Source organism: Dermacentor variabilis, unplaced genomic scaffold (genome assembly GCF_050947875.1).
Source record: "Dermacentor variabilis isolate Ectoservices unplaced genomic scaffold, ASM5094787v1 scaffold_13, whole genome shotgun sequence".
Taxonomy (NCBI): domain Eukaryota; kingdom Metazoa; phylum Arthropoda; class Arachnida; order Ixodida; family Ixodidae; genus Dermacentor; species Dermacentor variabilis.
This window is the reverse complement of record NW_027460291.1, coordinates 46,933,235-46,946,173: the sequence shown is the minus strand read 5'-3', so window position 1 is coordinate 46,946,173 and position 12,939 is coordinate 46,933,235.

The following is a 12,939-nucleotide window of genomic DNA, read 5'->3' as shown; positions in this document are numbered from 1 at the left end:
TTTTTTTTTTTGCCACGAGCGGGCACTGTACATATACATTTAAGTACTGGCCATTAAAGAGATGCATACAAGAATGCTAGAAGGAAAAGCATTGATAGCATACCTGAGTAACTCAAGCAGGCTAGGTGACAATTGTTCCCGCCCAGTTTCAAAGGGGATGCATATAAATCGCCATCATCATCATAACGGCATGATGATGTTCAAATGTCAGACATTATACGGACGTTCATCTCTTGATTCTTAGTGTACCAGCGTTCACGAATAGTGCCATATTATATTTGACTACAGGAAAATAAAGCGCTAAGCACCATAAACAAGGTTTATTAAAGGGTCTATAAGGAAGGATGGACGAATTCCAGGTATGAGTATCTTCTATGAAACAGAGGTCAGAATGGTTTAACCAAGCTTGGCATCTTCTTCTTTTTTTTTTGCTTTATCTCGGGGGCTCCTATGGGAAGAAATAATTTTCTTAGGAACCGCTGGGCGGCATTTTATGAAATTTGCTACATTTGAAAGAGAAGGTTATAAATTAGTGACTGGAGAACGCAGATTTTTTTATTTAGGCCATCGATGTTTTATAAGAATTGTTGAAAATTGCAAAATATCTTAACAGAAGTCCAATAAGTTTACAACTCTGTAGCTCAGCAATAAAGAAAACAATGTCACAAATCTGTAAATTGTAGGTAAGAATACACCTAACGCGGAAAAAAGTTATGTATTTTACATTGTTCTAAAATGTACCACCACTTTGTGAATTGGGTTTTTGCATAACCCTTGTAGGCATTGTGACACATTCGCGTAAGCTGCTAATTCGTATAGGAAATTTGCCTGTTTAGGTTACGTAACAAAGGGAGGTTACAGAACTGAGATATCTGCTTCTATGGATCTATGGATCTGAATCTATGGATTTCTATACTACGTGCTTCTGTTTCCTGTAATGACCAATTTTCGGTAGTTGTAAAACATTTCAGGCCCAGAATTAATATTCTACTTGCTACAGTCGCAAGAATTTCATCTTCTCACTCATATGCAACAAATATAATTCAAATTGGTCTAGCGATTGTCTGATAACCGCATTTTTGCGTTTTACATTTATTTGAATAGGCCTCACCAGAATTCTTCCCGAGGTAAAACTTCCTCTTTAAGACCCATGGCTGTAGCTAACAAGACATCCAATCTGAAATTATTCATTATTGTGCAAAGTAAACTTCTCGTTTCGATGCACATATTCTCTGCTTATTCACCACCAATTCCTCAAGCTGTTTTTTAGCATTAACCCGACCCCTTCAGATCTGTCCGCTTTTCCCGTACTCTCATTAAACACCAAGGCCTCAGACATGGTAACGGCGCCCGCAGTTACTTTTGGATGAATACACTGTCGTGCTACGAAAACATACTGAATAATTTTTGTCCTGTTTTTACATTCTACTCATGAGTAGTCGGCATCCTAAAGTGCCCTCCTCTTCGCCTTCATCGTCCCCCTGGCTCTGCAGCGTCATCTGTCCGTACACCTGCAAGCTTCACCTGCCCCAGCACCTTGGGGACGGGGCTGCAGCCTTCTAGCCCGTCCAGATCTTGCAGTAGCATATTTAAATACGCACTCTTTTATCAATAAAAGTCCAACAGCGTACGTTGTGTTTTTCGCAGGTGCAGCGACAAAACCGCGCATCTTCTTTGTGGGTGTTTTTTATTCAACCTGAAAGGATTAGCGCTCTCCTCCACTCTAAACTAGTTGCACCAGCACCCACTTACAGAAAGTAAAATACTTGGACATTGGCCTACATCGACATTAGCGCAAGGCCCTTTGTAGGCGCTGCTGCGTTTCCTTAAAAGACATCCTACTGTGCCACTAATTGAGATTCTGCTCTGTGTGACATGGTATGTCTCAATGGGACATTCACTGTGTATATGAATATGTGGCGCCTTAACAGACTGTGAAGGCGCCACATAGAGGCAGTTTTATATTTTTCATTCTTCTCTTCTTCTTATCTCAGAATCTCACCTTCTTTCCCCTCCTGCACAGGTCAGTCAACTGGAGATATACTCTCGTTAACCTCCTTGTATTTGCTTTTGGTTTTATCTCTCTCTGAGCTGCGCCAGCCCAGAAGGGGGGGGGGGGAGATGGTTTCATAGAGATTTACATGTAATCGCTGTCAAAGCTTTTCAATATTGAAACTATAAATACTGGAATAAGCACATGACATTTAAAGTGGCACCTCTTATTATCACTTGCATTGTCATCTCCGGTTAACTTTTTCTCCAACAAACATCACTGCATGCTGAAAATAATAACGACATAACGGACGATGATATTAACAATGAGGGTGGCCGAACAACGTCCACAATGCGGGGTGAGCGGTTCGAGCATGCAAGTTCCAATACTTTTCACTGTCGCAGCGTTCATTCCTACACTGAATGAGTACGTCTTAAGTATTGCATTGCCGCAAATGGATCATAAACGTTAATGTTACTGTTTCCAATGCTCATTTGTGAATCTCATTTCGATAAAAAGTTTGTCGGCGAATATTCTACTGCATGAATATTGTTGAATATTGAACAGAACATTTCTATCAGTGCCGCTCAGTTTTAAAGACCTCGCTAGGGCCTCCCGATTCCCCTAGTATAATTGTTGCTACATAATGAACTTGACGGTTATTCAGGCTGACAATACTACATCAGGGTTTTGCTAACGAACTTGGTTACATTACAACTTGCCATTTGCAGGTGCTACTGGTTGTTGCTGCTGCACTGAGCACTGTTAAAGGCTGGTTGGTGCTGGAGGACGCCAATATGAACAATTGCATTAGCGGAGCCGTGCTGCGAGAAGCGTGCTCTACATTAGCCATGGCGTTCACTCTGGTAAGATGATCTCACCATTCTTCAAAAGCGTATTCGTTCTCGAAACGCAGGTATACAGGCTTGTATATCCTTCTTAAGAAATATTTAATATGTTACTGAAGAATTCGCAAATGTAACCATAACATATTGTGTGTGGAAGAGCTGATTGTTGGGCTAGTTGGTCGTCCATATTTGAAGTAGTAACTTAGCGCGATACAAACACGGAAACAAGAAAGGTGGACAAGGGCAAGCACTACTTAAAACTGTTTATAGGAAGGAAGGACAGTACATATATATCCTCTTGTCTCGCATGCGCCTACCAAGCAGAAGAGAAACAGGCATAGGCGCAAGAAGTGAAATTCGGCATTGTCCCCTTCCAAAATACGGGATACGATCCAAAGTGTGGACTGGCCTAAATTTCAGTCTATTATGGAGGAACACTGCGACGCCAATCCATCTTTCGACTTGGAAGAGGCAATCAAGAGCGCGGTGCAAGACACTATGCGTACTCTCACATGATCTTCGAAACTGAATGAATTTGATGTGGAACTAGAACGACTTCGAGCAATCCGACGACGTGCTGAACGAAGATACCGACGTACGAAGACAATGGACGATTTACGGACCGCCAGGCGCACGCAAAAGAAGATACAGCGCCGGCTAGACAAGCTCGAATCGCAACGTTGGGCTGCCTTCTGTGAGTCGCTAGATCCACGCAACCCTTTATCGCAACTATGGAGAACGGTGCGCGGTCTCCGGACACTTCCCGTACAGCGATTCCAATTCAAGGCGCTTGCCCTCTCTCAAAAGAGATCGGAGATTGACGTGGCAGAGGATTTCTGCGCCAGATTATTCGGCCAGCTCACAGCTACGAACATTCCGTCGCCTTCGAGCAGCTGTCCGCCACCACGTGATTACCGGTTGGATCTACCATTCTCAATTCACGAATTTAGGGCAGCATTAGCTTTGTGTAGCCGCACATCAGCGCAAGGACCTGACGGAATTTCCTACCGAGCTCTGTGTCACATGGGGGAGCGAGCGAGAGGAGTTATCCTTGAGATGTACAATGAATCTTGGAGAAATGGCCCGCTACCAACAACCTGGAACACAAGTCGCCTTGTTCCAATGCTGAAGCCTGGCAAGTCGCCATTGGAACTCTCATCATATCGCCCGATCGCTTTGGCGAGCTGTGGGCGCAAAGTAAGGGAGCGGATGGTCCTAGGACGCCTGGAGTGGCACTTGGAGTACCACAACACCTACCCAAATGCCATGGCGGGCTTCCGGCGCGGTCGATCATCGTTCGATAACGTCGTCGACCTGGTCACCTACATTCAACATGGGAAACGCCGTGTCTCTGCGCTTCTTTATTCCTCGACGCTAAAGGGGCGTATGACAACTTTACGCATGAAGCCATCCTCTGCTCTCCCAGAGGTAGGAGTGGGTCGTCGGATGGTTCAATGGATTCGGAGCTATCTATCCATGCGATCCTTATTTGTAAGCACCGAGGAAGGCCATACTTGTCTACATTATAGCTACCGCGGCGTCCCCCAGGGCGGTGTACTTAGCCCTGTGTTATTTAATCTAACACTAATTGCTCTCCTTGAGCACGTGACAACCAAAGTCAGGCTATCAATGTACGCGGATGAAATCTGCATATGGAAATCTGCAGTAACACGCCTACAGTTGCGAGCGAGAATTCAGAGAGCCGCCACACAAACTGCTATCTACCTCCGTAATCGAGGCCTCGAAATTTCCTCCGAGAAATGCGCACTACTGCCATTTACGCGCAAGCCCATGGAAAACTACAGTGTAATGATAAATGGACAAATAATACGACGGGTCTGATTGTACAAGTTTCTAGGTGTCATAATCGAGAGGGACTTGTCATGGAACCCACACGTATCATACGTGAAAAAACGGTTGACAGGCATCTGTCACCTGTGCAAGTTTTTCGCTGGCAAGACCTGGGGAATGTCGCCAAGTGCCATGTTACGACTGTACAGGGTGCTTTTTCTAGGAAACTTGCGATACAGCTTGCCAGCAGTAAACAACACAGGCAAAACGAATCTACGCACAATACAAAGTCTTCAGGGTCAAGTGCTCCGGATCTGTCTAGGCCTGCCTCAGAGTACTTCAACAGTGTCTACGATATCAATCGCTAGAGACCACCTTGTCAAGACCCACATTGAAATTGAAGTACTCAGGACCCATGTAAGGCATCTAGCCAGGACTCCTCGTCACCATTTAGCCTCTCTACCAGCGGACAGACCACACACATCTTTCAGCCAAACGATAACTGCATATGATGAATCATTACCAGGTTGTTTCACTCCGGCAGCGAGACCTTCGATCCCTCCGTGGTGCCTCGCTCAGCCAAAAATGAACCTCGCAACACCTGGTATCTCGAAAAAAGCTGATCTGTCATCACCAGCCCTTAGACAGCTCACCCTACTACATTTGTACGAGAACTACCGTGACTCTACGCATATTTACACTGATGGATCTGTCCTTCCAAGCAGCTCCACGGCGCAATTGTCATACCAGCGAGAGCTACAACAATCAAATTTAAGACGACCCACACGACAACATCGACGGCAGCAGAGCTCGCAGCGCTCTTCACTGCCCTTCATCACATTGGTGATGAACCGCCACACCAGTGGACAATATTCTGCGATTCGAAGGCGGCACTGCAGTCTCTACTGTCACGTTTCCGACGCGGACCGCACGAACAACTATTTTCCATATTACAGAGACGTTACAACATATAAGTGATGCAGGCCATGAAATAACCTTTCAATGGCTTCCAAGTCACTGCGGGATTACCGGCAATGAACGGGCGGATGACGCTGCCCGCTCAGCCCATACTGAGGAGCGCCACGTCCCAATTCCTCTTTGTAGAACTGACGCGGCACGGAAGCTCCGCCTACTTGCTCGGCAGTGCACCGTGTCGCAATCGAATGAGCCCCATTTAAGAAATACGCGACTGTACTTACTTGATCCCACACTAAGTCTTCGAGGGCCATCACAGCTTCGCCGTAGAGACGCCACGCTTTTATATCGACTTTGGTTGGGCGTTGCTTTTACGAAAGCCTATGCATTCCGCATAGGGATGACCGCCACCCCAACCTGTGACCACTGCGGCCATGAAGAGTCAATTGGCCATATTTTGTGCGCCTGCCCGCAGTACAGTCCACAGAGGGCATGCCTTCGCCACGAATTTGACGAACTGGACGACCAATCGCTATCCTAAAAAAGAATTCTACAACATCGAAATGACCTACCGTCACAGAAGAAGGCCGTGCAAGCGCTATTGCGCTTTTTGCCAGCTACCGGCCTGTGTGAACGACTTTAACTGGAACGCCTTTTGTGTGTGTGTCTCCATGTGTGCGCGTTCCTTTTCTTTCCCTTTTTTTAGTGTTTTCCTCTCTGTCATCTTTCTAACCCCTATCCCCTTCCCAGAGTAGGGTAGCAAACCGGAGAGTCATATTTGGTTAACCTCCCTGCCTTTCCTCTTCATTCTCTCTCTCGGCATCCAGTAATGAGATGGAAGGCTATCTTATACACCTATCTCTATTCTTCTTGATAAAGAAAACCTCAAGAGTGAGCCTGGAAGAGGCGTTGCCGCTCCCGCCCAGAATAGCAGTCGTAGAAAATCGCGCGTCACAACCACACGCGCTAACATGAGCCACCAAATGTTCGCCATTATCCTCCTTTTTCTTTAGTTTTTACGTATGTTCCATTAAACGGTCATTCACGCAACGCTCTGTTCGTTCAATGTAGAGCTGCTCACCAGGGTGCAAGGGCATTGCATATACAACCCCTCTGCAGCACTCAAACAAGGGCTTCTCATGCCACGTGTGGCAGCCCCACCTGCTCGAACAGCAAACTCGAGAACACAGCTTCGAAAGATTGTTGGGCGCAGAAAAAACCACAGGAATACCATGATGGTTAGCAACCGTTTTAAGCTTGTGTGACACTTTGTGCTCGTAGGGTATAACCTATGGCCTTACCTTCGGTCGTTTGACCTCTGCTCTCGCCCTTCGTGCTCCAAGCTTTACTTCTTGCAGAAGAGACTCTACTGTAGCGTTGACGACTGTCAAAGGGAAACCAGCTGCCAAAAGACGTCCAACTTGGTGCGTAAAACTAGACCGCATTTAGTGTACGCACAATTTCAGCAAAGCCGATTCCAAGTAAAGACTCTACCTACTGCTCTCTTCTCCACCTTAGAATGTGCTGAATCGTACGGCAGCAATTGCTTCATGGCTCACGGTTGATAGGCCCAGCAGACGTGCCTAGCTTCAAAAGACAGCTTTAAATTACGAACTGCAGGCCTGTGGCGTCAGGTAAAACGAGCCCTTGGCCTTGGTTTTAAAAGCTTCTAAAATAAAAGCAGGGAATGTAAAGTCACCCATATTGTTTAGAAGCACTAAAATATTATCAACACAACTAAAAACTTTTAAAACCTGTCCGCCATTAAAAACAGGCTCCAAAGACCTATCAACAAAAGACAAAAAAAATGTCGCAGAAAGCAGGAGCAACACCGGACCCTATACACACTCCTCGGCGTTGCAGATATGGCTGCTCGTTGTAAAGAATAAACGTCACGCTTAAATAAAACTCGCGCAATAATAAACACCTGTGCACTGAAATTCCCGCTGAGTTTTGGAAGTGGACCTTGAGGTTGTACTCAGTACATTCCCTTAAAGAACAGAAGCTTATCCTGAGGAATTGAGTAGAATAGATCTACATAACAGAAAAACCATACTTAATGCCGTCATTACACTTAACAAATTGCCCAACCTCCGAAAAACTTTTCACGCGGAAAGAATAATCCACATGTCGTTTCTTAAGCTTATTCAAAAGAAAAAAGGTAGGAGCAGGAGCGGCAATGCCTCTCCCAGGCTCGCTCTTGAGGCCTTCTGTATCAAGAAAAATAGAGATAGGTGTATAAGTGAGCCTTCTATCTCATTACTGGATGCCGAATTTGACTTCTTGCGCAACCGCCTTTGATGTGCATGTGCCTGTTTCTCTTCTGCTTGGTAGGCGCATGCATGACAAGTGGATATATGTTGTCGCGGTACAACGCGGACAGTTACGGCGCCATATTCTTTTGGGAAGTCCATTCCAATAATCAATACTTTGCAGCATACAGGAAGGACGATGAAAGCGGCCACGAAAGAAGAATCCCCGATGTTAACTCTAGCAGTACATATTCCAGTAGGCATCAGTAATTGGCCGCCTGCCGTCCTTATGTGAGGTCCCGTCCATGGGGTCTTTACTTTCTTCAGGCGGAGGACGAGTTCCTGACTCATTATAGAGAAGTCGGCACCAGTGTCGACTAACGCTGTCACCGGCTGCCCATCCACGAAAACATCAATGTCGGCGCTCACAATTTCTTCAGTGTTTATCGGCGTCCCGTTGTTCTGCAGCGAGAATGTGCGGGGCTTTTTAGTGTCTTGCGGCGGGCCTGCAACCTTGCCCCCAGAGGTCGCCGCCTTCAGTTTCCCCGACGGGGCTGGGCGGCCTTCGTCCTCGGAGCTCCGCAAAAGTACGTCCAGTAGATGAAGCCATCTGATGTGGAGCGGTTGGAGAGCACGACCGACGGCCGAAATCGGACCGATCATTGGGCACAGATTCGTCAAACGGGTGCGCTATTGGGGCTCCCTGAAAAGCAGCGTCGTCGCGGCGTAGCATGGCGTCGTCATTTTCACGTCGACCAAAGGACCACGGACGAAGAGGTCGAAATGATGTGTCACGATGCCAGCAATGACGCGAAATATGGCCGGCGCCTCCGCAGTGAAAACAGAGTGGGCGCCTATCGACAGTGCGCCATACGTCGGTTCTCCGAAGTTGCGGCCGTCCCGTAGCGTCATTTTGCGACGGTGACCAAGACGCGGCGAACGGCGGCTGGCGGTATGACTGAAGCGGAATAATGGCTGCGCGCTTCAAAGCGTCCTCTTGCGGCGGCGACCAAGGAGCGGCTGTCGGAGGCTGGTGGTACGGCGATGTGGTTGCAACCGGTGGTGGACATCGGACAGCGGCGGCGTAACTCAGGCGTCGCTGGTGATCTTGAAGGCCGGTTACCGGGAACGCCGGCCGGATTTCGTCACGCACCACTTCGGCGATTGACGCGACGGGACTATCTACTGTCGGTTTTAGAATCTTTTGAATTTCCTCTCTAATCAGCTCTTTGACTAACTCACGCAAGGAGTTCTGATACTCGGCAGTCACTGCGGCGGCATTGATTGTAGTGCTGGTGGAATGTCGATCGCATTGCCTGCATCTTTGATGAACGGCCCGCTCCATAGCCGTAGTCTCTTTGATAAACTCAGCGACAGTGACTGGCGGATTGCGCACAAGCCCCGCGAACAGCTGCTCTTTTACACCTCACATGAGGTAGCGCAACTTCCTATCTTCGGTCATGTTCGAGCCGGCTCTACGAAAGAGGCGGGTCATGTCCTCGGCGAACATTGTGACCAACTCATTAGGTTGTTGCACGCGTAGCTCCATCATTTGCTAGGCGCGGCCGCGTCGGTCGGCACTCGCAAAAGTATCCGTGATCCGCTGCCGAAAGACCTGCCAGTTCGTGAGGCTACCCTCACGCTTCTCGAACCAGGTACGGCCACTGTCGTCAAAGGCGAAATAGCCGTGGGAGAGCTTTTGCTGCTCAGTCCACTAATTAATCTGTGCGACGTGTTCATACTTGACCAGCCAGTCTTCAATGTCTTCGAAGACTGCACCGTGATAGCGATCGGGAACCAGCGGATGCAGAACGGTTACCTCATGTGGACGGGGAAGCCGACTTTTTGATACCGACTTTTTCGACTGGGAAACCGACCGAGTTTGTTTGTTAAATACAAACAAAATACGTCCAGGTTCAATGTATAAGGTAAGAAGTTCACGCCTGTTCGAGGCTGTGCCGCTGTCCCAGGTGGGTGGACAGCGCTTGTTATCCAGGCGAGTAACGGTCCGGCGGCCTCCGCGGTCGAGTACTCCGCCTGGGCACCGGTGTTGATGGGCCGTGTGTGGCAACGCTGGGTGTGGCAAGGCTGGGTGCTGCCTGAGCCAGCCTCACTCCGTTGGCAACGTCCGCAGTGGCTGACTTTGAGAGTGTCGCCGGACTTGACACCGGCCCAACGAACGACGCACAACTGACAACACTTGCCGCCTCCGCAGTGGCCGGTGCTCCTCAGGAAGCGACTGGTGTTGCCGTTGGTCCCTCTGCGGGATGGACTTCTGAAGTGCCACCGAGGGTGAACCAGATCCCGAGGCGATATCTAACATGGTCAGCATGCCGGTGCCAAGTGGTCCCGTCCGGCATGCGGAAGAGCAGGGATAGGGAGCTGGTAGGAGATACCACCTGTAAGGCGGACCAGGGTGGGCTAGGACGGAAGTTCCTGGTGAACACTGGAACTCCAGACTCCGGCAAAGGCGTGGGACGGCACCCTCGGTCAGCAGCCAGCTTCTGCTTGAGCTGCTTCAGGAGCGCTGTGGATCGGAGGTCCGGATGCAAGGTATCCAAGGGTGCCTTGACCATACGACGCAGCAGGAGCTACTAGCAGGCGCGTGGTTCGCTACTAGAACAGTACCCGGGGAACCTGCGTCCTGAAATCCGCAGCCTGGCTCTTCTTGAGCTTCTCCTTGATGGTCTGTACAAGCTGCTCGGCTGCGCCGTTTGAAGCAGGGTGGTGCGGTGGAACCATCATCCGGCGGATTCCGTTCTTCTTCAGCCAGACCAAGTACTCTGTGCTGGCGTAAACATGACCATTGTCGTACACGATGATATCCGGCAAACCCTAGGCGGCGACGGCCTGTCGCAACGCTGCAATCATCGCACCTGCTGATAGAGGGGTGACAGGCAGAGCCTCCACCCACTTCGTAAAGGCATCCACCACCACCAGGAAGTAATGGTGCCGGAACGCCCCCCGAAATACAAATGCTGCGAGGACCAGGGTCCCTGAAGGCGCAGGCACTCGCTAACCCTCGTAGCGTAGCGACGAACTGCCCGAGGGCCTCTCCTTCCCGGCGGCTTCAGTTGTTGAAGCGGAACTTCTCCATTGGTGTGGATGGTGCCGGGCTGAAATGTGAGCGCAGTGTGGCGAGCAGCTCACTCAACATCTTAACATGCGATGTGGCCAGAATTCGTCGAGCAAGAAGCTAAAGACGCGAGTCCCGTAGCTGGCCAGGACAATGTCCTGTTGTTTCGCCTCGGGTGTGTCGTTTTGCGGAAGAACACGTGGATTCGCTCCTCGTAGACTGGCCAGGCGGACTCATCTCCCTCGAACGGCTCGAGCCTCCCGTACAGCGGCATGGCGGTAGGAACGGGTGGCGGGGTTTCGCCGCTCGTGGCGGCGTGGGCCGAGATGTGGAATGTACTCGTCGCCAGTGTCATGATCCGCCCGGGTGCGTGAACGACGGGGGCTTGAGACACACCCTCCGTCAGAGTGGCGCTCTGCAGCGTGATGGTGGTGCAATCATGACTGAAATCGAGCTGCTGTGCTCGTCGGTGTTCATATGGTGCGGTGACCAATGTTGCCCACAGAGCCTGGTAGGCCAACGAAGATTATGCCCGAGGGGACGTCACATGCTCGCCACACATCGCAGAGTAAAAAGCATTTACATTTGACAGACACCCTCCTCACTAACTTGATAGCACCTATTTACTAACACGCACAAAAAAGTCACAGCTGCCCGGATGTCAAGTTTGTAGAGGTGGCTACCTATTCTTGTGAATTGTCCGCTTTGTAGTGTAATGGTGGTCTCAGTGAAACGTTTACATGAACTGCATTTTCTGCGAACATGTACTAAAACTTCAACGCTACGTAGTGGAGCATATACAGCGTGTCCCAGCTACCGTACACGACGCCTTAACATAACACAGGCCATTCTGCGCGAATAAGACCAAGCGCATGTTGTTTGGAGTTCAGTTCAGAAATCGTGAGTAATGCGCTAAATATTACCATCTCATTAGTAGCTAAATTATTAGGCAATATTATTTACCTGAAGCTCTTCAAATTGTCAAAATATCAATGATGTAGTTCTAAGGAATTGCAAGACGTCAAATCGATATGGTTCCAGCAAGGTGCACATAGCATGTTTGTCTTTTCGGCAGAGAAAAGAAGACCCCGAATCTTTAAAAAAAATTTGGAATCAAACAGCCCATGTGACAGTCTTAGTGGAAATATTTCGTTTCAATACGTTCGATACACCTTCAGCGTCATCAAAGTACGTGCGAAACAGCAAAACAGACGAAGGATTTCTACTTTTCGACTAGTTCTGCTGCACCGATAAATATCGACTCCATGCTTTAAGTTTCAAAGATACTTGAGGTATTGAAAAACGATGGCAGATTTCACATGTGGTTTACTCTAAAGACGCCGAATAACTTGTGAAATCACTTTACTAATAAAAAAGAGCGAAAGTGGATTCCCTGCCTCCTCAAACGTGTATTTGGAAGCTCAATGAACGACCAACAACCAACTTCGCAACGACATACTTTCGTCTCGAAGAAGCGCTCGGAAGGCTAGGTTGGCACTATTTTCTGTAATGCGCGTCGTACACATCAATCGATTGCGCAGCATAGGTCCAGAAGCACGGGCCAAATAAAAATTATATCGTAATATCTGTACGTCGAATAAGTTTTAAAGGACAGTTGCATAAATATTACTGGCTTTAAGGCATATCTTTACCTGAAAGGTAGTAAGCCATCTCTCATGGCCATAGATTGCCGCATAAAGTGGAAGGAGCACGACAAAAATCGACAAAGTGACGATGATGGTGATGCGTGTGCCATAACTAAGTTCGTCGACACAGGTACTGCGGTTGCTACAAAATATATATGTCTCCTGCACAGCCTTGTTCAAAATTGAGCGAATTTGATTTAACACTTATGAAAAGTGTACAGTATCCATAGGTACGGTGAAATTGGACTTTTCGCGATTTAATTGGCAATGACTGACCAAATGGGCAAGCTGCACATCCGAACACATATGGTGGGGAGTGGGTTGCAATGGAGTTATTTCGCACCAAATAGGACTAAAATTCGAGAACTTCTATGTTAATACAACCAATAAGCTCCAAGAACTACAGTTTATTTTTATT